General features: G+C 43.1%; 1 non-coding gene across 1 annotated transcript; it reads left to right on the top strand.

The window, feature by feature from the left end:
• Positions 1-13,902: 13,902 nt before the first annotated feature.
• LOC141636307 (small nucleolar RNA R71) lies at positions 13,903-14,009 on the top strand. The gene has a single exon (XR_012540928.1). It is a non-coding gene; the product is annotated as a small nucleolar RNA R71 (small nucleolar RNA).
• The last annotated feature ends 7,973 nt before the right edge of the window (positions 14,010-21,982 follow it).

Below are 21,982 nucleotides of genomic sequence, written 5' to 3'. Positions count from 1 at the left end.
CAGCAGAACCATAACAAACTACACTCCTGACACTACTCGGTCGAGTACTCAGCTTATAAAAATCCGTAGTGTTACAAGGGTGATGACATGGTGTATAAAAGGGATGGTGGTATGTGTTGTATGTTGGCGAAGATTTGGCAATTGTGGCAATGTTTGACGTAGTTACGGCAATCGGCTTCCATGGTTGTCCAGTAGTAACCTAGCCGCATGATTTTCCGTGTAAGCATCATTGCACTCATGTGAGGGCCACATTCTCCGTCGTGAACCTCTCCCATGACTTTCTTGGCTTTGTGATGGTCAATGCAAAGGAGGAGAATTCCTTGGGGTGTTCTTTTGTAGAGTTGATTTTGGTTTATCACGAATTGTGACGCAAGTAAACGGATGGCTCTTTGTCCTCTTTGATCAGAGTTGGGAGGGAATTCGTTTTTGGTTTTGTAATTGAGGATGGCTTGGTACCAAGGTTCATCATGGCTTTCCTCGTCATCGATAATGGCACAAATGTGAGCTGGCTCGCTCCGTCTTTCGACACATAGGGGCATCGACGCCATGTCGTCAGGTATGTTGACGAGCGCGGCAAGTTTTGCCAGGGCATCAGCAAACTGATTTTGCTCCCGCGGTAAGTGGAAGTAGTCGATTTGGTCGAAGAACTCGGCCTTGATACCCGTTGTTGTGAGTACCAAAAATAAGATTTATAATTTCCTATTAAGACTAACCTAGGCTAGTGGTAACAGGGTCGAACCACAAGGAGGCAGACGTAATTTCTAGCTGTCTAATTCTAGTCTAAGGTAACGAGTGTATGGGTTGAGTTGAATTGGTCTATAGCTAAGAGTAAATAAAGACAATAAACTAAAAAGACGGATTAAACAGATAAAGAAGGGGTACTAGGATGGTCGGTTCATTACGACCTTCGGCAAAGATACTAAATCGGTCTGAATCAAACACAAGTGAGGCGGGAAAACAAGAGGTCCTCTTGGTCCACTCTTAACAGATAGCATCTTTCGATCTCGCTATAAGTCCCTAATATCACCAATACTGACTCTCGTCCTGAAAAGTGACTAACGGTCTAAGCTATACCTATCTTTCGATCTCAGCATAGTCTAGTCATTTTAATTGGTGGTCTAACAACTGTCCCTATCTTTCGATCTAATGGGCAGTTATAAATTAAGCATCTAACTGGTCGCATGCATTCGATTCGTTAAATACAACATTAAAATCAATTAAAACGAAAGGTAACCTCACGTGGTCAGTCGATCGACCAGGTATGGCGGTCGATCGATCGACACGACACGCGATTCATCCAAAACAATACTACGCCACCTACGCTATAATTCGCCTACATCCTAGCACAATTGATTTAGCTACTCATACTAACGTTGATAACAACAATGAAATTAACGAAATAGGCAGAAAGTTTCATGCTTAAAACGAATGAACAAACAATTAACAATAAAGATAAATCGGTTTTGGGAGACTAACTAACAATTCCTATACTAACAATGCAATAAAGATGAACTGAAAATAGAGCAAGTGAATACCGAAATTGCAGAAGGATCGTAACGGAATGATTGAAGTCACAACGAAAATCCAATGCGAAATAATTTCCCAAACCCTAATTATTTCTAAAGAATCGTATGTAAAACTTAATGTAAAAACTTGATGTCCAAACTGATGTTTCTAGGTTACGTTATATAGCAACTAACGTAACTTTATTTCCTAAACCTAACATAACTTTGGGCTTCAAGATTCACGGTCTTTTAATTCTCGTCTGGAATAGCAATTTGGTCGATCGATCGCTAGGATCGGTCGATCGATCAATAGCAATGAACAAGAGCTTCGAACCCGATGGTTGGTCGATCGATCGATGGTAGTGGTCGATCGATCGCTGAGCTGCTACTTGACTTCTATAATCTCGTGGATTTGTCTTTTGGGCCTTGAATTGCGCACCAAGCTCGTTCCTTAAGCGAATACTTCACGTCAAATGCAATGCATGATACTCGGGGATGGATTTAGCTCGATTTCCGCTGGATTCTTCACATTTCTGCAATAATGTACAAAAATACGGAAGTAGACGGAAATAGGGAGAAATGTAGCATAAACTACATGAATGAGCTCTGAAATGCGTGTAAAATGGGATGTAAAACATCATATAAAAGACACGCATCAAACTTCCCCAAACCAAACCCTTGCTTGTCCCCAAGCAAGAACTAGACTCGATCTAATGACCTAATGGAACGAGTTCAATCTCAGAGCGAATTACAACATGTAAAGCCTAAACCAATTTAATGCACAACCAACAATCAATTAGCAAATGAATCATGCAAACGAGTTATGGAGCCGTTAAAACTACTGAACCGTCAACTGTAGGGACTCATCAAATTGGACTCTCACGGGTCGCTCATATCACTCAAACAAGCACAGGCGAATAACGTAAAGATAGAAAGAATTGGTTTTGTAAAGACTCTCACCTAACTACGATCTATAAGAACATGCCTGCAGTCTAATATGAAAGCAATCTCTACAACCGTACATACGCATTCCAACCAACAAGAGACCATGACATATGCCGAGGTATATATGTGGATATGTGAGGTATGGGTAAGAAGAGGCAAAACGTTTATGGAAAAGTGGAGGTACAGGTGATCAAGCTAGTACCGAAACGGAACCATATGGCAACATCCAACTTCTTGCTCAAAAACAAATGGAACGGTGCTATAGCAAGCACAAATCTCACAATCTCCAGGTATAAAAGTAATCAACTAACTCCCCACAAAACATGAATAATACATGGGAGCAAAAAATCGCCAAAAGATAAGGATTTTGAATTATGCGAATTGATTCTTTCTCTTTTTCTCGAACCTCAGTCGATCGACCAAAAGGGGTAGTCGATCGACCGCATGAACAGTACATAACTCTTTTTTTTTCTTTTCGAATCATTTTTTTCATCTTTTTTTTTTATCTTTTCTATTTCTTTCTTTCCTCCTTTTTATCTTTCCAACAATATCTCAAACATGAGCATATGCTACCAAAAACTAAGTAACAATCCCAAGAACACAGACTACTAGCTTGACAAGGGCAGGCTAAATGTAGGATGTAGTAATGGGACAAAAAGGCTGTTTTTGGCAGTGTGGGATTCATGGGTGAAACGAGAAAAGGGAAACCTCTACCACATGTGTCAACTAACCACAGACCGAATGCGTACAGGTATTAAGCAGATTAAGTTCATATTTATGCACATTTATGTGACATGCCTCATGTAATACTCCGTATTTATGAGTCTTGGGGTACTCTATCGAGTAGGCCTTACTCTGTCGAGTAAGGGAGTTTTGCGAAATAAGATAGTTTCTGACCTGTTGGGTACTCGATCGAGTAGCTGGGGTACTCGATCGAGTAAGGGGGTACTCGATCGAGTACCTTGGGTACTCGATCGAGTGTCCGGTTTTACGGGGAGTTTTCTCGGGTTTTGTTAATTATGCGATTAAGGTATTTAAACATATTCGTCATTGTTTTAATTCACTTTTACAAAACCTAAAACCCTGTTTAAGAGAGAAAGCAGCCACTTTATCTTCCTAATCGCATTCTTAGCAATTCCCGGAGTTCAGACGGTCGGTTCTTGTCGTTTTTCGTGTCGTTGGATTCCTTGCGTCGAGGGTAAGCTTTTAACATAATTTTCATAACGTTTTGTTGGGATTGATTAAACCCTAATTTAGAGATTGGGGGTTTTATGAGTAGTAACTGATTGGTAGTCTTTATGTGTTATGTGTTAGGAGGAGGATTCGTAGAAGAGGCGTTTTGATACACCAGATACCGTCTCGCTTGTTGTGCTTTCCGGTAGGATTTCCTACTCGCATTAGTCCCATAATGGGATATTGGTGATGTCTTTGTAGTTAGGTGTTTGATATGATGATTGTGATTGTGATTGTGATTGTGGTTGTGTTTGTTGATGGTTCTCGAGATGCGTTCTCGGCTGAGTGGGGTCACTTGCGGGAGTGATCTCACGCCCTAGTTTCGCCCTTCGTGGAACCCGCCACGAAAGGGGATGTGCACATTAATGGACAGGGTTATCGCTTGTACGATGAGCGGGGCTTAGGTGGGAACGGCTGCGGTCCCCCATCTGGCGGGGTCCAAAGTCCAGTGGACAATCGATTGAGATGATGGGGATTGGTTGGTGGTGTGTGTGTGTGTGTGATTCGGTTGTCTGTTTGTCTTATTATTGATATATATATATAAGTTGTGTGATTAGTACTGACCCGTTTAAATGTTTTAAAAACTGTGGTGATCCATTCGGGGTGGTGAGCGATTGCTTAGCGGTATATCTTGGATACGCGTGGGATCTAGTCAGGGATGGAGTCATCACATATCGAGTCTTTAGTCTTCCGCTGTGTTTTATTAGAACAGTTCCTTTCGATTTAGGTTTATAGTTTGAGAACAAGTTGTATTTTGCTTACGATTAGTTTTGTAATGTAATCACTTAAACTTATTTAATAAAGTATGTTTCTTCATTGTCATATGATTATCATGCCTCGGGTAACCGAGATGGTAGCATCCTTATACCTGAGTGGTCCTGGTAAGGCACTTGGAGTATGGGGTGTTACAAATGGTATCAGAGAGACGATCCTGAAACCTGTAACCAATGAATCTAATGAATCTAAGGAGTCAATTAAAATGAACCCGGGGTAAAGGTTGTAGGAGCTAATGCAAAGACTTGGGAGACGTCCTAAAGTCGCGAACTCGCCCTACAATTTTGAACCGGTCACCATGGGATATGTGTCGGGATCGTTATGTGCTTATTGTGTGTTGTGTGTATTTATGTAGTAGTATGTTGTATGAATTGATGGATGAAAGATGATAATAACGTGAATTGTATGTTGGTTGATTGTAAAGCATGAAAGTATAATTATTGATACATGTAATTTGACATGTTATAATTACGCAAGGAAAAGTGTTTTGTCTATATATATATATAAAGCGATGTGTAAGTATACATGTTGTTGTTGTCGTGTTGAGTAAAAGTACAGAAGGTTAGGAGTATGAATTGAACATGTGCTGGGTGAATATGTTGAACGTATATGGTGGATAAATATGGGGTATGATGGATGAATCAGTGGAAAAGATGAATCATCGTGGTAGTAACATTTGAATAGGGGACTTGATGTCATGTATTTGTGATTTTGTTTACGAAAAGTGATAGAATAAAAACATGTGGGTAAGTCATAATTGGCAAGTTAGATAAATTATGTGCATGATGAATGTTGTTGTTTGGCTTTTGAAAATAGTAACATATGATTATGAATACTGGTTTTATGAGTTTTGGGTTGTTTTCGTTTAACTTGGTTGTTGTTTGGAAGTAAAAATCAAATAATTATGTCGTCTGATTACAGCAAAGTTGTCTTTAAACTGTTATAACTTGAGATGCGTAAATGATTTTAATGTGATTCCAATTGGAGGTGATAGCTTGTCCTTTTACGATTCTAACGATAGGTCACACGTCCAAAACGACCAAGAAATGAGTGAGTTATGACTGTTTTACGAAAACTGGACAGTGCTGAGAATTGGGGTACTCGATCGAGTATCCTTGGTACTCGATCGAGTAAGGGGGCACTCGATCGAGTACCTTAGCTACTCGATCGAGTAGCCCTGGTAATTTGTTTTACGTGCTTCTGATCTTCACCTACTCGATCGAGTAAGTCCCTTACTCGATCGAGTGGCTCCGACTCGATCTAGTGACCCCTATTTTGGGTCATATGCTTATCTTTTGACTTCGTTGCATATTATGTTTAATTCAAAGATGTTATTTTACTTCTTTATGCATTGTTTTACATGTATGTTGATCCTGATGCGTAAGTTACCCAATCTTATGATGTAAAGAGTGGCACCTATGATGAGTATGAGTTCGGTGGGGAGAACATGATTTATATGTGTTGTGATAGGTAGAGGAAAAAGAAAAGGAAGATTGGTAAGGCTTAATTGAGGCATATAGCATGTTGTGCGAGACGAGATGAGTGACATGGTTGTATGTTGAGTAATGAAATGTAAGTGAATGTGGGCAAGGGATGATGTAAGTTTAAGGAACGTGAGAACGAAAAGATTGAAAGAAATGATGTGGATAGTAGCAACTTTGAGATGTATAACAAATTATGGAGGGAGATGGTTAGAAATAGTGTTGAGTAAGGATATATGTAATGAAAGGTCGTTTTAGAGGAATTGAGAAGAGTGGTATATAGTGAACTTAATGGAGATATGTCGCGACGTGGATTTGCGATAGTGACCGAGTTTGGAAACTTGTGTTATCGAGAGACGAAACTAATGTGTGACTTCCTTGGGCAATTAACGGTATAAAAAGAATTTTGATTTCTAGAGATGTAAAAAGGGAGATGTAATTGTTTGAACATTAAACGTTGATTTTTTTTTATGGACGAATTAGTTACAAGTGTGAGTGAGTGGAGTGATGAGAGGGGACCCATGGTAAGAAAGAGTGAGATGATATAGATATGAAATAATGAGATGTGAGTTTTGGGAGCAATGAGAAAGTAACCGGAACACTAAAGAGTTGGGTATAAGTGAAAAGGAGTTGAATAGTTAGTTGTTTTTGTCGAGTGTAAAAGAAAAGAAAGAGGGGAGTAAAACTAGGAAAATGTTGACCGGAGTAATGATATAGAGGTAAGGAGTCGTCGAGATGTGTGATACCAATCATGAGGATGTTAGTTAATGGTTATATAGGAGTTTCGGGACAACATGATTAGTCTTGAGTTTTGAGGAATTAAGGAAAGTAAGAAGTTGGTAGAATATCTGCATGATATGAGATTTTGGTGGAGAATTAGATAATGACACAATTAAGGATAGTATTGGGAGGAATGTTGAGGTAGTGTTGTTGATGGATTTGATGTTCGTTATTTGGGATGCTAACCACAGATAGGAAGGAAATCGTGATGTTTAGAGATGAGTGTAAGAGGTTTTATGCCCTAACAAAGGTAGTGTTATGGTTCGTGACTAGTGGTTAAGGCTGACGGTACATTAGAAAAACAGCAATTCTAAAGAGGTTGATTTTGTAGAGACCAGATTGATATGTATGGTTGTGAGAGAGCATAAGATGTAGTTATATAAGGCGGTTGTTAGTAGTTGAGTATTAATGGTGTGGTTACATTTGGCGGGGGTGATGGATATGCGAATGGGAGAATATGTTATGAGGAGTATACGAGTTAAGCTCGAGTGAGAGGTAACTTTTATCGGTGGTAACTTACGTGGTCGGGATTGACTAGTTGGTTGTGATTACGGGTCTATGATATGTGTAAATGTTTGTGTGAGGTTCTGACCTCACAAGAAGTGGTATGGAGTGATAATTATAAAGTTGTTTTATGAATGTTCTGTAATATATATGTTGGACACGGTAAGTTAATTGAATGATATCCAAAAAGGTAATAATTTGATTAATTTGACATGGCTAGTTATAATTTTATGTGTATTAATAACACATGTGTATTCCGTGAAATGGTAGAGATGATGTTCATGAGATGCTTATCTGTTTATTCATATAATATGTTGCGTTGTGATTGAGTAAAGTGGATTTGAGTAAGTTTTCTTGTCCGAAAGGTTATTTCCGAGTCAGTATTTATGGAATTGTATGTAGTTGTGATGTCTATCGATGTGGTTGGGGTGCCTCGGGTGGTGATCCGGGCTCGATATTTAGTGTTGTGATGCGGGTATTTTCGCACTACGGTGTGGCTGTTGGTGGCGGTGTGGTGATGCCGTCACCGGTTGTGGTGGAGTAGGCGGGATGATTATGATACGAGTTTTCGAAAGTGCATACCAGTTATACATAGATTGTTGTTTTGTTTGCTGTTGTTCTTTGTGAGTTTTGGTTGAACATGTAGACAGTTGTCTTGCTTATTGATGTTTTCTTTACCATGTTAAGTTAAGAATGAGGTAGAGTATGATATGAAATAGAGTTGAATATGTTTTCGTTGTTGTCATGGTATAGTGATGTTCTATTGATGGGATACGGTTGTGAGAGGTTGTTACAGTAATTTTGATCTTGTTCTAGATAAGGCTTTAGTAGACATGGTAATGGAAAATGATTCGTGGAACATGTGTTGTAATGACCTAAAAGCGGCGGGTAGTTCATAATCTTTTGTTGGGACAAAGGAGTGTAGGGTGTTGGGGGAATTAGTGTCATATTAAGTTATGTATGAGTTTTGCGGTAATGAAGGAAAGAACTTGAGGATCTGGAATGAGTGCACGTAACAAGTGTGGATCGTGAGTATTGCTTTTGATGATGGGAGTTTCATATAGTTTATATAGAGAGGTATGTCATGTTGCGGTAATGTGGAAAAGTTGAAGTTTTGGGTTAAGATAAAGATTTTGAGGTATAGGTTAGGTGGTGTGACGAGTGAATTGAAGTATGAGAACTGTTTAAGTAAGAAAACCTTGGAAATAGGAACGGTTATAGAAATGAGGTTATAGGCGGTTATCTTTGACATGTGGTGGTGATGAGGATGATGAGATGATTTAATTAAGGATTTAGTATTAGTGGGTTACGAGGACGTAACATTTATCTTAAGAGGAGTAGGATGCGATAAAAGAGATTTTGATGGTTGTTCATATGGTAGTATATTTGGAAGTAGAGTGTTGGTGTAGCATAAGATATGGATTGGTATATGTTGTGGTTGATAGTGTTAAAAGGTCACGGACGTGCTTGTAGTAGTTTGATGTTAGGAATGCGAGAATACTTCGATAGTGTTGACAGTTGGATGATGAGATTATGAGTGTAAGTAAACTTCGAGGACGAAGTTCCTTTTAAGGGTGGTAGAATGTAACATTCCGTTTGATGTTTATGTAGTTGGTTATGTATGGAGTTGGTGTCGTGAGAGATATATATGTGGTGGATACGATATCGTGAGTCATGTTAGGGAAGTAAACATAGTTGGTGGAGTGGGTGTTAAAAGTTCATGTTTTATGTTTGGTCGAGTTCTTGAGTTCTTAGTTATGTTGTTGTGTCTTGGTCGAGTTAGTATGGTTGTTTTTATGTATGGGTTGAACTTCGGGGACGAAGTTCTTTTTAAGGAGGGAAGACTGTAATACTCCGTATTTATGAGTCTTGGGGTACTCTATCGAGTAGGCCTTACTCTGTCGAGTAAGGGAGTTTTGCGAAATAAGATAGTTTCTGACCTGTTGGGTACTCGATCGAGTAGCTGGGGTACTCGATCGAGTAAGGGGGTACTCGATCGAGTACCTTGGGTACTCGATCGAGTGTCCGGTTTTACGGGGAGTTTTCTCGGGTTTTGTTAATTATGCGATTAAGGTATTTAAACATATTCGTCATTGTTTTAATTCACTTTTACAAAACCTAAAACCCTGTTTAAGAGAGAAAGCACCACTTTATCTTCCTAATCGCATTCTTAGCAATTCCGGAGTTCGACGGTCGGTTCTTGTCGTTTTTCGTGTCGTTGGATTCCTTGCGTCGAGGGTAAGCTTTTAACATAATTTTCATAACGTTTTGTTGGGATTGATTAAACCCTAATTTAGAGATTGGGGGTTTTATGAGTAGTAAGTGATTGGTAGTCTTTATGTGTTATGTGTTAGGAGGAGGATTCGTAGAAGAGGCGTTTTGATACACCAGTAGATACCGTCTCATTGTTGTGCTTTCCGGTAGGATTTCTACTCGGTATTAGTCCCATAATGGGATATTGGTGATGTCTTTGTAGTTAGGTGTTTGATATGATGATTGTGATTGTGATTGTGATTGTGGTTGTGTTTGTTGATGGTTCTCGAGATGCGTTCTCGGCTGAGTGGGGTCACTTGCGGGAGTGATCTCACGCCCTAGTTTCGCCCTTCGTGGAACCCGCCACGAAAGGGGATGTGCACATTAATGGACGGGGTTATCGCTCGTACGATGAGCGGGGCTTAGGTGGGAACGGCCGCGGTCCCCACCGGCGTGGTCCGGTCCAAAGGACGGTCGATATTGAGATGATGGGGATTGGTTGGTGGTGTGTGTGTGTGTGATTCAGGTTGTCTGTTTGTCTTATTATTGATATATATATATAAGTTGTGTGATTAGTACGACCCCGTTTAAATGTTTTAAAACTGTGGTGATCCATTCGGGGGTGGTGAGCGGTTGCAGCGGGTATATCTTGGATACGCGTGGGATCTGGCTGGGGATGGAGTCATCACATATCAGAGTCTTTAGTCTTCCGCTGTGTTTATTAGAACAGTTCCTTTCAGTTGGTTTATAGTTTGAGAACAGTTGTATTTTGCTTACAGTTAGTTTTGTAATGTAATCACTTAAACTTATTTAATAAAGTATGTTTCTTCATTGTCATATGATTATCATGCCTCGGGTAACCGAGATGGTAGCATCCTTATACCTGAGTGGTCCTGGTAAGGCACTTGGTGTATGGGGGTGTTACACCTCATAAGGAGTACTACTCACATTCCTAAATAAACTGGTCATAGATGTCACCAGTTATAGGCTCTAAATCTCAGAAATATGATGTAGATTGCCAATTTTCAAAGTCAAGTCTTAAATCCAGCAAATAATTAACGAAAACTCGTAGATATGCATTTACGATTCTACTAATAACATCTTAATCAAGCAAGGCTCAGGCAAAACAGGTGCAAAATGCAATATCATCCTTGAAATACTACCGTTCCGACTCGACCTATATGCTAAAATAAACATGCATTTTATGGAAATTTTTGAAATTTTTCAATTTTTTTGAATTTCGTATAAAATGAAATGAACAATACAAAACAGAATGTAAACGTGAATGTAAGCAAATGATATGCGACGCAAAACCCTTCCCCAAACCAAATCGCACAATGTCCCCATTGTGCAAAATCATGTAATGAAGAAAAGAGAAATGGGAATTTGCGGGAAAATAAATAAAAATGACATGAAGTGGAAATCGGGAACTTACAAGACTTTAAAGGCAGCAAAGGAAACCTCCCTAAACCAGCGTGAGCTAGGAGGTTTCAGTAGCCAGCAGTGCTACTAATAAGTACCTGAAAGACAAATAAAACCCACGCATAAAATCGAGAAGACAATTTTGAAGCGGTAAATATGTGCACAAATGAGAAAGTTAGAAGAAATAAATAATTGGACGGAAAATAAAGTGGAGTAGAAAACTCCCTTAAGTCCACATATCGACCTAACACAGCAGGGGAGAGGTCGTGAATAGGGACAGCAGCGTCCTTGGTCGATCGACTAAGAACATCAGTTGATCGACCAATGTGTCGAGAACAGAGCTCCTGGAAAGTGCAACTCGATCGATCGACCAATGTAGCCATCGATCGATCAAAATCTTCTTTGTACTTTATTTCTTCGTATTTGCTCAATTACGGGAGCTAAAGAGGTCTAAAAAACCTGCAAATGCACAATAATACGCGCCCAAAATTGCGCAAGAACCCAAAGCAAAGTCTCAAACGCATAAAATCCTAAGCAAGCAAAATAAAATTCGAAGTTTCGCGCACACAAAAGCAATAAAAAGTGTCTAACAAAAGCAAATAAAATGTTTGGAAAACATGTGATCAACTAGTAGTTGATCAAGAACGGCCACGGAATGGTCCACTTTGTCGGCTTCTGGCTACTAGAGGTAGCCTCAACGGTGCTTATCTTAGCAGCTACACCCTTCTTAGCTTCCACGTCTGTATGGCTCAACGGATCAACACTTTCATCGTCTCCCCAGTCAATGACCTCTTCTTGCTCATCAAAGTCCAAGTCGGACTTCCGTGCCTTGACCGGTTCGTCATCAACTTCCTCATCAATGCCATAGCTAAGGCAACCAAGACCTCCTCTTTGAATGATCGGCCTCTTTACAGTTGGAACAACTTGCTGTTCTTCCTTCCCCAAACCAGCTCCTGCAATATCAGAAATAGACAAATCTTCCTCCAATTTGCTCCCAATCTGGGGCGGAGGGGTTACAACAGGAATAGAGATAGGTAAATCAAGAAGCACAAAGTACGATTTCTTGTCAGAAACCGTATTACAAGTCACAGGCCACATGGGGTCCTTTTTCTTAGATGGCTGAGCAAAAACAATAGAATGCTTGCCCACTTTAAAAGTCAGGGTTCCTAGACCGACATCTATGACTGCACAAGCAGTGTGCAGAAATGGCCTACCCAAAATAATGGGAATATGGGCATCCTCAGGCATGTCAAGTACCACGAAGTCGACGAGGAAGAAGAACTTCCCTATTTGGACAGGGATGTCCTCCAAGACTCCTACTTTGGACCGCAGATCGGTCGGCCATCATCTTGTCATATCATCCACACTGCGAACCTAGTCAATTTGAGCTTCCTAGCTAGACTCAAAGGCATGACGCTTATACTAGCTCCTAAGTCACATAATGCCTTCTCAATAGAGAAGGTACCTATATTGCAAGGAAAGAAAAGCTACCCGGTCCTCTAGCTTATGGGGTGCAAAGATGAGACAAATAAGAGCATGACTCTTTGGTTAACGCGACAGTATGCACATTTTCAAGTGACTTTTTCTTAGACAGGAGTTGTTTCATGAATTTAGTGTAGGCAGGCACTTGATTGACCAACTCAAGGAAAGGAACTTGTACATTCAAACTACGAATAACATTTTCAAATTTATTGAAAGATACTGTTCCTTTGTCGGCACTAGTCGCTCGGATATGGGGTGAGAGAAGTACCTTAGCCCTCTCCTCTAAATCGCGCGTGCCGGTATCCGTGGACTTAGGCTGAAAGTCCACCACCTTCTCCTTGTTGAAGCTCGAACCCTCCTCAGACCGTCTCAAATGTGAGCCATTAACCGTCATCGGATCGAACTTCGGAATCGGGACGGACCCATCAGCACTCGGGTCTTGCCCAATACTTTCGGAGTTGTCGAACCCCGGAACAAATGGTCTCTCAAATTATTGGGCATTGAAGGACGAAATTTCTCAATATCGGCGGGGTCTCGGTCGATCGACCACCTTGCTCGGTCGATCGACGAGATGTACGATTCGAAGCTCCTCAGTAACCCGCATATCGGTCGATCGACCGGACGTATATCGATCGATCGATCGATATACCTGGTAGACGCCTTTTTCTTTGAATTATTTGTTCTGACTTTGTTTTGACTCGGTTCCGCCTCATTCTTTTCAGGGGCATCCTCGACCATAGCAGGCCCCTCCAGGGTAGACCCACTCCTCAAAGTAATGGTGTTTAGGGTCTCTTTACGGTCGGTTTGAGTCGGTAAGTGTCCCGGAGCTCGAGTGGTACTCTTACTAGCCAACTGAGCAATTTGGCTCTCTAGTAACTTCATCCCGGCCTCTCTAGCTTGGGAGTCCTTCAAAGCGAAAGTTCTTAAACTCGGCAAAAATCGAAACCATGGGATTGTTGTTGCTTTCTTTGCGGCACATAAGGGGGTTTTTGGTATTGTTGTTGCTTATGATGAGGGGGCACATAAGCTTGCTTTCTTTCTTCTTGTTGTGGAGGTTGAGTCGGATTTAGGACATTCTGTCTACTCCACCTCAAGTTGGGGTGAACATTCGGCTCATAGTACGTGTTTGTCCGCCTATAGTGTTGAAAGGCGACAAGACTCGAAAGGATCGGGACAATTCTCGAGACATGTCCCTCGGCTCCACATCTTCTACGAGAAAGGACCGTCTCAAACAAAGATTTACTTGGTATATCCCACCTTTAGAAGCTCCTCCTAATTCATATTTGCCAAACCTTGCAGTGAGGGCTTCTAGTGCAGCAACAGAGGAAGATTCAGCAGCTCTCCTCTGGTTTCCTCTTGAATTCCCATATTCGGCCTTATGAGTGGCCAAATCATCGATAATCTTCCACCCCTTAGTCTCTCCCATGTTCTCACCAAATCGGCCATTGGCTGCAGCATCCAATATGGCCCTCTGATCGTCATACAGTCCATTATAGAACTGATTGTACAAGCTCCATTTTTCGAACCCATGGTGCGGTATGGTTCGCACCAGTTTCTTGAAACGGACCCATGCTTCATGGAAGTTCTCATCTGGCCCTTGTTTAAAGCTCGTGATCTGAGCTCTAATGGCATTCGTCTTCGAGCGGCAGAAAGTACTTTTTGTAGAATGCCGGGCTAAGGAATTCCATCGGTGATCCCATGTGTGGCTCGGTCCGGATCTCTATACCACTCTCTTGCAAAGATCACGAAGAGAGAAAATGAACATGGTCTCCTTGATCCGATCTTGGGTCATACCGGCCGGCGGGGGTATAGAAAGAATAATCAATAAAAATCTCCATGTGCTTGGCTGCATCTTCATTTGCAGCTCCCCCGAACTGGTTTCTCTCAACCAGGTTAATATAGGAAGGCTTTGGCTCGAATTTTCTCGCCTCCCCAGGTAGTTCGAATCCTTTGTAGAGATTCGTATTTGTTGGCTCTGAGTGACTAGCAATGGTTGCTTCTTCAGCCATAACTGGGATTTCTGGAGAAGTAACTGTCTCGGTTGAAGAAGTAGAGGCAGGAGATGTAGGTGGATCTCCTTCGAACAGAGCGTTCTCGTAGTGGCTTGACAGAGTACTCAGCTCTTCCTCTGTCGGTAATACCCTTTGTGATCGTCTCAACTCGCGCAAGAATTTCTCGATCTCAGGATTTAATGGTACTAGTTCGCCACCCTGTGACCTGCGCATAAGAAGAAACTACAAAAAGAATATAAGAAAAGTTTAAGGAACGGATGTCCCTTCAACTAAGAAAGAATAAAACAACTAAAAATTAGAACTATTGCCTCCCCGGCAACGGCGCCAAAATTTGATACCCGTCGTTGTGAGTACCAAAAATAAGATTTATAATTTCCTATCAAGACTAATCTAGGCTAGTGGTAACAGGGTCGAACCACAAGGAGGCAGACGTAATTTCTAGCTGTCTAATTCTAGTCTAAGGTAACGAGTGTATGGTTTGAGTTAAATTGGTCTATAGCTAAGAGTAAATAAAGACAATAAACTAAAAAGACGGATTAAACAGATAAAGAAGGGGTACTAGGATGGTCGGTTCATTACGGCTTGGCAAAGATACTAAATCGGTCCAATCAAACACAAGTGAGGCGGGAAACAAGAGGTCCTCTCGGTCCACTCTTAAGAGATAGCATCTTTCGATCTCGCTATAAGTCCCTAATATCACAAATACGACTCTCGTCTGAAAAGTGACTAACGGTCTAAACTATACCTATCTTTCGATCTCAGCATAGTCTAGTCATTTTAATTGGTGGTCTAACAACTGTCCCTATCTTTCGATCTAATGGGTCAGTTATAAATTAAGCATCTAACTGGTCGCATGCATTCGATTCGTTAAATACAACATTAAAATCAATTAAAACGAAAGGTAACCTCACGTGGTCAGTCGATCGACCAGGTATGGCGGTCGATCGACTGACACGCGAATTCAGTCCAAAACAATACTACGCCGCCTACGCTATAATTCGCCTACATCCTAGCACAATTGATTTAGCTACTCATACTAACGTTGATAACAACAATGAAATTAACGAAATAGGCAGAAAGTTTCATGCTTAAAACGAATGAACAAACAATTAACAATAAAGATAAATCGGTTTCGGGAGACTAACTAACAATTCCTATACTAACAATGCAATAAAGATGAACTGAAAATAGAGCAAGTGAATACCGAAATTGCAGAAGGATCGTAACGGAATGATTGAAGTCACAACGAAAATCCAATGCGAAATAGTTTCCCAAACCCTAATTATTTCTAAAGAATCGTATGTAAAACTTAATGTAAAAACTTGATGTCCAAACTGATGTTTCTAGGTTACGTTATATAACAACTAACGTAAATTTATTTCCTAAACCTAGCATAACTTTGGGCTTCAAGATTCACGGTCTTTTAATTCTCGTCTGGAATAGTAGTTTGGTCGATCGACTGCTAGGACTGGTCGATCGACTGAATAGCAATGAACAAAAGCTTCGAACCGATGGTTGGTCGATCGACTGATGGTAGTGGTCGATCGACTGCATGAGCTGCTACTTGACTTCTATAATCTCGTGGATTTGTCTTTTGGGCCTTGAATTGCGCACCAAGCTCGTTCCTTAAGCGAATACTTCACGTCAAATGCAATGCAAGATACTCGGGGATGGATTTAGCTCGATTTCCGCTGGATTCTTCACATTTCTGCAATAATGTACAAAAATACGGAAGTAGACGGAAATAGGGAGAAATGTAGCATAAACTACATGAATGAGCTCTGAAATGCGTGTAAAATGGGATGTAAAACATCATATAAAAGACACGCATCAGGCCTCTTGACTGATCTTCGCTTGGTAGGGGGCTAAGCTGTCAGATCGGATTTTCCATGATCCGGATACCTGATTGATGATGAGTGAGGAATCGCCATGGACCCTCAGTCTCTTGATGCCAAGTGTGATGGCTGCTTGTAGGCCGATGAGACATGCTTCAGATTCAGCAGCATTGTTGGTGACGGCGAAGTCTAACTTGACCGAGATCGGAACATGTTCTCCCTCTGGTGATATTAGAAGGATTCCTACTCTGAAGCCTCTGATTGGATGCACCATCAAAGTATAGGTCCCATGCGTCGGAGTCGGCACAAAGGATGTCTTCGTCAGGAAGTGACCAAGTGTCGGTCGTTGGATCCTCGTTGACGGGATTTTCTGCTTGGAAATCGGCGACCGCTCTTCCCTTGATAACCTTAAGAGGTACAAACTTGAGATCGAATTCAGACAGCATGAGTGTCCACCTAGACGGCCTTCCGTTTAGTACGGGTTTTTCAAAGATGTATTTGACTGGGTCCATCTTGGAGTAGATGTGGACCGAGTAGCTGAGCATGTAATGCTGCAGCTTCTTTGTTGAGCATACTAGGGCAAGGCATGTCTTTTCCAGTTGGGTATACCTCATCTCATACTCAATGAACTTTTTGCTGATGTAGTAGATGGCTCGCTCCTCGTTGCCAACTGTTTGTGCTAGCATCGCTCCCATGGTTGTGTAGGTTAAAGTCAGGTATAGGGACAGAGGAATCCCCGGTTGAGGTGGCATGAGAACAGAAGGTTTGGATAGGATTTCCTTTATCCTGTCGAATGCCTTCTGACAGTTGTCGTCCCAATCGGTGTGATCGGAGGCGCGAAGCTTCTTGAATATCGGTTCACAAATCATAGTGAGCTTGGCTATGAACCGGCTGATGTACTGGACCTGACCGAGAAATCCCCGAATCTCCTTTTCGTTCTTAGGTCGAGGCATTTGTTGAAGGGCTTTGATTTTGGTTGGATCAATCTCAATGCCTCTTTTGCTGACGACATGTCCCAAGAGTTTTCCGGAGGTGACCCCGAATGCACACTTTTGAGGATTTAGTCTCGTGTTATATTTCCGCAGACGAACGAAGAATTTCCGGAGGGCATTGATGTGGCCGTCCCGTTCTTTTGATTTGACGATCATGTCATCGACATATACCTCTACTTCCTTGTGCATCATGTCGTGTAGGAGAGTGGTAGCGGTTCTTTGATAGGTTGCTCCGGCGTTGATGAGGCCGAAAGGTATGACCGCGTAGCAATATGTCCCCCACTGTGTGGTGAACGCAGTTTTGTGCATGTCCTCCTCAGCCATTTTAATCTGGTTGTACCCGGCATACCCGTCCATGAATGATAGGAGAGCATGTTCGGCGGTGTTGTCTACCAGAATGTCAACATGCGGCAAAGGGAAGTCGTCTTTTGGACTTGCCTTGTTCAGATCCCTGAAGTCGACGCAAACCCGAATTCGTCCGTCTTTCTTTGGTACCGGCACAATGTTGGCCACCCAATCCGAGTATTCAGACACTTTGATGAACCCAGCCTTGAACTGTTTGTCCACCTCTTCTTTGATTTTTAAGGCCCACTCAGGACGCATCCGGCGTAGCTTCTGTTTCACAGGTTTAGCCCCGGGTTTGATGGGTATCCGGTGCTCTGCAATTTCTCTGTCAATCCCAGGCATGTCTCTTTAAGACCAAGCAAACACGTCCTTGTATTCGTGGAGGAGATCAATGAACTGTTGTCTTTCCGAGGGGTCCAGGGTTGTTCCTATCCTAAGTTCTTGAGGTGTATTGTCGGTTCCTACGTTAATAGGCTTGGTTTCCTCAATGATGGGGGTTCTGGTTTCCCGTTTGTCAAGTTCTTTGGCTAAGTGAGGTGGGTAGTTACTCAAGTCAAATTCCTCATGATCACTCAGAATTGCATTGCAGTTAAAATGAGCCGAGTCATAAGCAAACTTAGCGTTCATTAAGTTGACACGAGCGAAAAGCTCGGAAAGGACAGACATCTCGTGGTCAGTCAGAGGCGACACGATAGAGGAAGTGGCCCCTGGAACAGGCTCCAGGTTGTCACCTTTCATTGGAGTGGGGGTGACCTTAGTAGACTCAGCCTCTGAATCAGCCACGACTTTGGGGTAAAACAGTGGGAAGAGGACCTTGACTGGGACTTCCGGAGTGTTAGGAGCTATAACAGACTCTGACTCCGACTCAGACTCTGACTCAGATCCTTCAGCACTTTCCTCCTTGAACATAGGGCCTTCTCTAGTTGTAATCTTGAGAATGCGGCCTTGGTGATCGGTCCACTTGATGGTTTTCCTCCAGCCTTGGGTGACTTTCTCCGGGTCGGTATCGGAGATCAAGGCGGTTGGATCAAACTGATTGTCTTTCAGGGCGATGTTAATGATGTCCTCATAGTCGAGGCGTTTGATGTTATCTTCCCCGAAGAGTAGTGTGACAGCTTGTCCGTCGAGGCATGGTGACGGTTTGGACTCGGTTGATGCAGCTTCGATGTTGTCGGGAATAAAGTAGCAGTCCTGGAAGACTTCCACCCCCGGGTATCTAGCCTTCGCCACAGTCATAGATAGGCTCTGGAAAGCCGTGGTAAAGTTCGGACTCTCCCTCGGGGACAAAGTATCCGTTGAGAGTCAAGTGGTAGGGGCGGAGGATGACTCCGTGCTTCTTGCGTTTTCGGATTAGGAGGTTCATCTCCTGGATGTCTTCATTGGTAGGTTCGTATCCCAGCCCAAAGGGAATGTTGGGGACCTTAGCCTGTTTCAAGGGAGGCAATGGGTCCTTTAGTGGATTGAGCGGCAAACTCGGGAAATAACCCTGACGCATCATAATACGGTTGATCGTGAGGCTGGCGAACGGGTCACATTCAGAGGTTGTTAGTTCATAAGTTATGGCGTTCACGGCTTGGAAAGCCCACATTTCATTGTCGTCCTCCTCAATGGCTTGGGAGGCTACCCCTCTTCTCATGACTGCTTTGATTGGGGAAGCGGGGATCGTGATCGTTTTCCCGTTGAATGGGACCCTGATCTTTTGGTGAAGCGTTGATGTGACTGCCTTGACGGCGTGGATCCAGGGACGTCCCAGGAGCATGTTGAAGGACGCGTCGATGTCGACCACTTGGAAACTGGTTTGTCTTTCTAGTGGCCCGGTTGCGACGGCTATAGTGATAAGCCCAGCGACCTTGCGACGAGTGCCGTCGTAGACGCGTACTCCTTGATTCGTCGGGATTAAATCAGATTCCTTAATACCCAGCCTGTGGGCAGTTTTGAGAGGAATGACATTCACGGCGGAGCCGTCATCCACGAGGACCATTGGTATGTTCTTTTGGAGCCATTGCACAGTGATGTATAGGGCCAGGTTATGGTTGGCTCCGAACAGGGGGATATCCTCGTCGGAGAAGACGACCGGATTGCTCAGATCAGGGGCGTCTCTTGTCATGTGTGCCACTATTTCTTCTGGGGAAGAGGTGGAGGGCACGGTTAATTTTCCCAAGGCCTGCAGCAAGGCACTCGATGCTCAAAAGATGTTGCGATCGGTTGCCGATAGAGACCTCGGCTTTTGCTTTCTGGAGCTGTTTCAGGATTGAGTTCTCGGGAGCCTTTGGTTGAGTGTCCACCTCTGGGACGATTTGGTCATTCGTTGTTAGAACGACCACTGGGTTGCTCGAATTCTGATAGGGACGTCCGGATCGGGTGAGATGTCCGATTTCTTTTGTCCGCTTCTCCTTTCCTGGGACGACATAGACATCCTCAACATCATCCCACCATATGCCGTTAATTTCAGGGTCTCGAGGATACCTTGGAGGGGTATTCCTCGGTGGGTAGTTCTTGTGGGGATTCTTGTGAGGGTAGTTATTTTGAGGGTAGTTCTCGTGAAGGTGGTTATTTTGAAGGTGGTTTTCGTGGGGCCTATGCCAGAACGGTTGCGGGAGCAATCCATCCTGGGGTGGGTAGTTTTGAATGCTTGGGGAATTCTCCCGCGGACGTAGTGCCGGGGGATTGAAGATGAGTCGACGGTAGGCGTCGTTGAGTCGGGTGATTCTCTCAGAAAGGCTGGCAACGGCCTCCTCAACTTCTTTGAAACATAGTGAGCATAGTGGCGAAAGATCAACATGAACACTCCGTCTGAAGGGTCCTTTTCCAGAACATTTACCTCATCGTCAATTGGCAAGATGAGATGAGAGCAGTCTAGGGTCGCCTCATCGTCAGAGTTGGCGTGAATTCCCAGAGAATTCGTCTTGTTGTTCGGCTTAGTTGGTGGGGGTATAGGCAAGTCTCCCTTCTCAATCATGTCTTGAATGAGGTGCTTGAGTTTGAAGCAATTTTCGGTATCATGCCCTTTCCCTCGATGATACTGGCAGTAGGCGTTAGGGTTCCAAAATCGGGATTTCTTGGCGTCGGCCGGGTCCGGGGTGGGCCCGATCGGTTGTAGCTTCCATTGGTCCATGAGCCTTTTCAAGGCACTTGCATAAGTTGACCCTATGTTGGTGAACACTCTCTGGGGGCGTTCAATTTTCTTGGCAGATGGTTCGACGAGGTTGACCTCATCAATCTTGTTTGTCTGACCGTAAGGGTGAGATCCGGTTGAGGTGGATCCTTGATAACCCCTGCCTGTGGTCTTCGCTAAGACACCCTTTCGGAGGTCTTCCTCAATACGTGTCCCCAAAATCTGCAGATCTTGAAAAGTTTTGATATTCTGATACCTCAGCAGGTTGGCATAAACCGGGCGGAGGTTGTTGACAAATTTTTCCACCAGAGTTGATTCACTCGGCTTACTAACCAACTGAGTACTCACCCTCCTCCAACGGGTTAGGAACTCAGTGAATCCCTCCTTGTCGTTTTGGGTTAACACCTCGAGAGTACGGGTGTTGGCCTGGATCTCGACTTTGTCGGCATACTGTTTGGCAAACTCAACTGCGATTTTGTCCCAAGTGGTAAGGTTTTTCGGATCCAAGGAGTAGTACCATTGGCGAGGTATTGGCTCCAAAGAGGATGGGAAGATCCTGGTGAAAAGTTCCTATTTGACCCCCTTAATGGCCATGTAGTCTTTGAAAGCACGGATGTGGTTGAGTGGGTCCTTCACTCCCTTGAATTTAGGCACATCAGTCAGGGTGAAGTTGTCAGGTAACTGGTCCCCAACAGGTTCGAACCTTCGGTTATTTTCAAGGTGGATGTTGTTACCCCGGGCTAGGAGTTGCTCTTCCAAAAGTTTCAGCCTCTTCTCAGTCTCAGTCAGAGGTGGGGTATTATGTTCCCCAATTTCCTTGTTTTCCAGGGCATCGATACGGGTCTCGACGCGATCCAGGGTGACCTTAAGAGCGGTAAGTAGGCTGGCTAGTTGATCAGTTGTGACATCTCTGTTGTTATCATTGTTGTTGTTGGACGAAGCTGAAGACGGGGCCATGGCTCTGAGGCAGAAAAACGGCTCACATTACAACTCAATCCGACATGGTTCCAAGACTGAACGCAGACAACACAGAGGACGAGACCAAGATCGACTCAACAAGACGGGGTGACCGTGTGTGGTCCCTCGGTGCTGACCCGATTTATGACGTGACGGTGTTTGACCGAACCTTTGACACGGGTCCAACATGACGGCTTGACACCATTAGACGGGTCTCGTGGTGAGACGACTCATAAGTAAAGACCCATAAGTACGTTTGCTTTGACTCGATAGACACGAGGCGGAATTGGAATGGTGGACTGAAATTTTCGAAAGTAGGAATTTTCAAAAGATTCATTTGTCGCTTT

Source organism: Silene latifolia, chromosome Y (genome assembly GCF_048544455.1).
Source record: "Silene latifolia isolate original U9 population chromosome Y, ASM4854445v1, whole genome shotgun sequence".
NCBI classification, from domain to species: domain Eukaryota; kingdom Viridiplantae; phylum Streptophyta; class Magnoliopsida; order Caryophyllales; family Caryophyllaceae; genus Silene; species Silene latifolia.
This window is presented reverse-complemented; position numbering and strand designations above follow the sequence as displayed.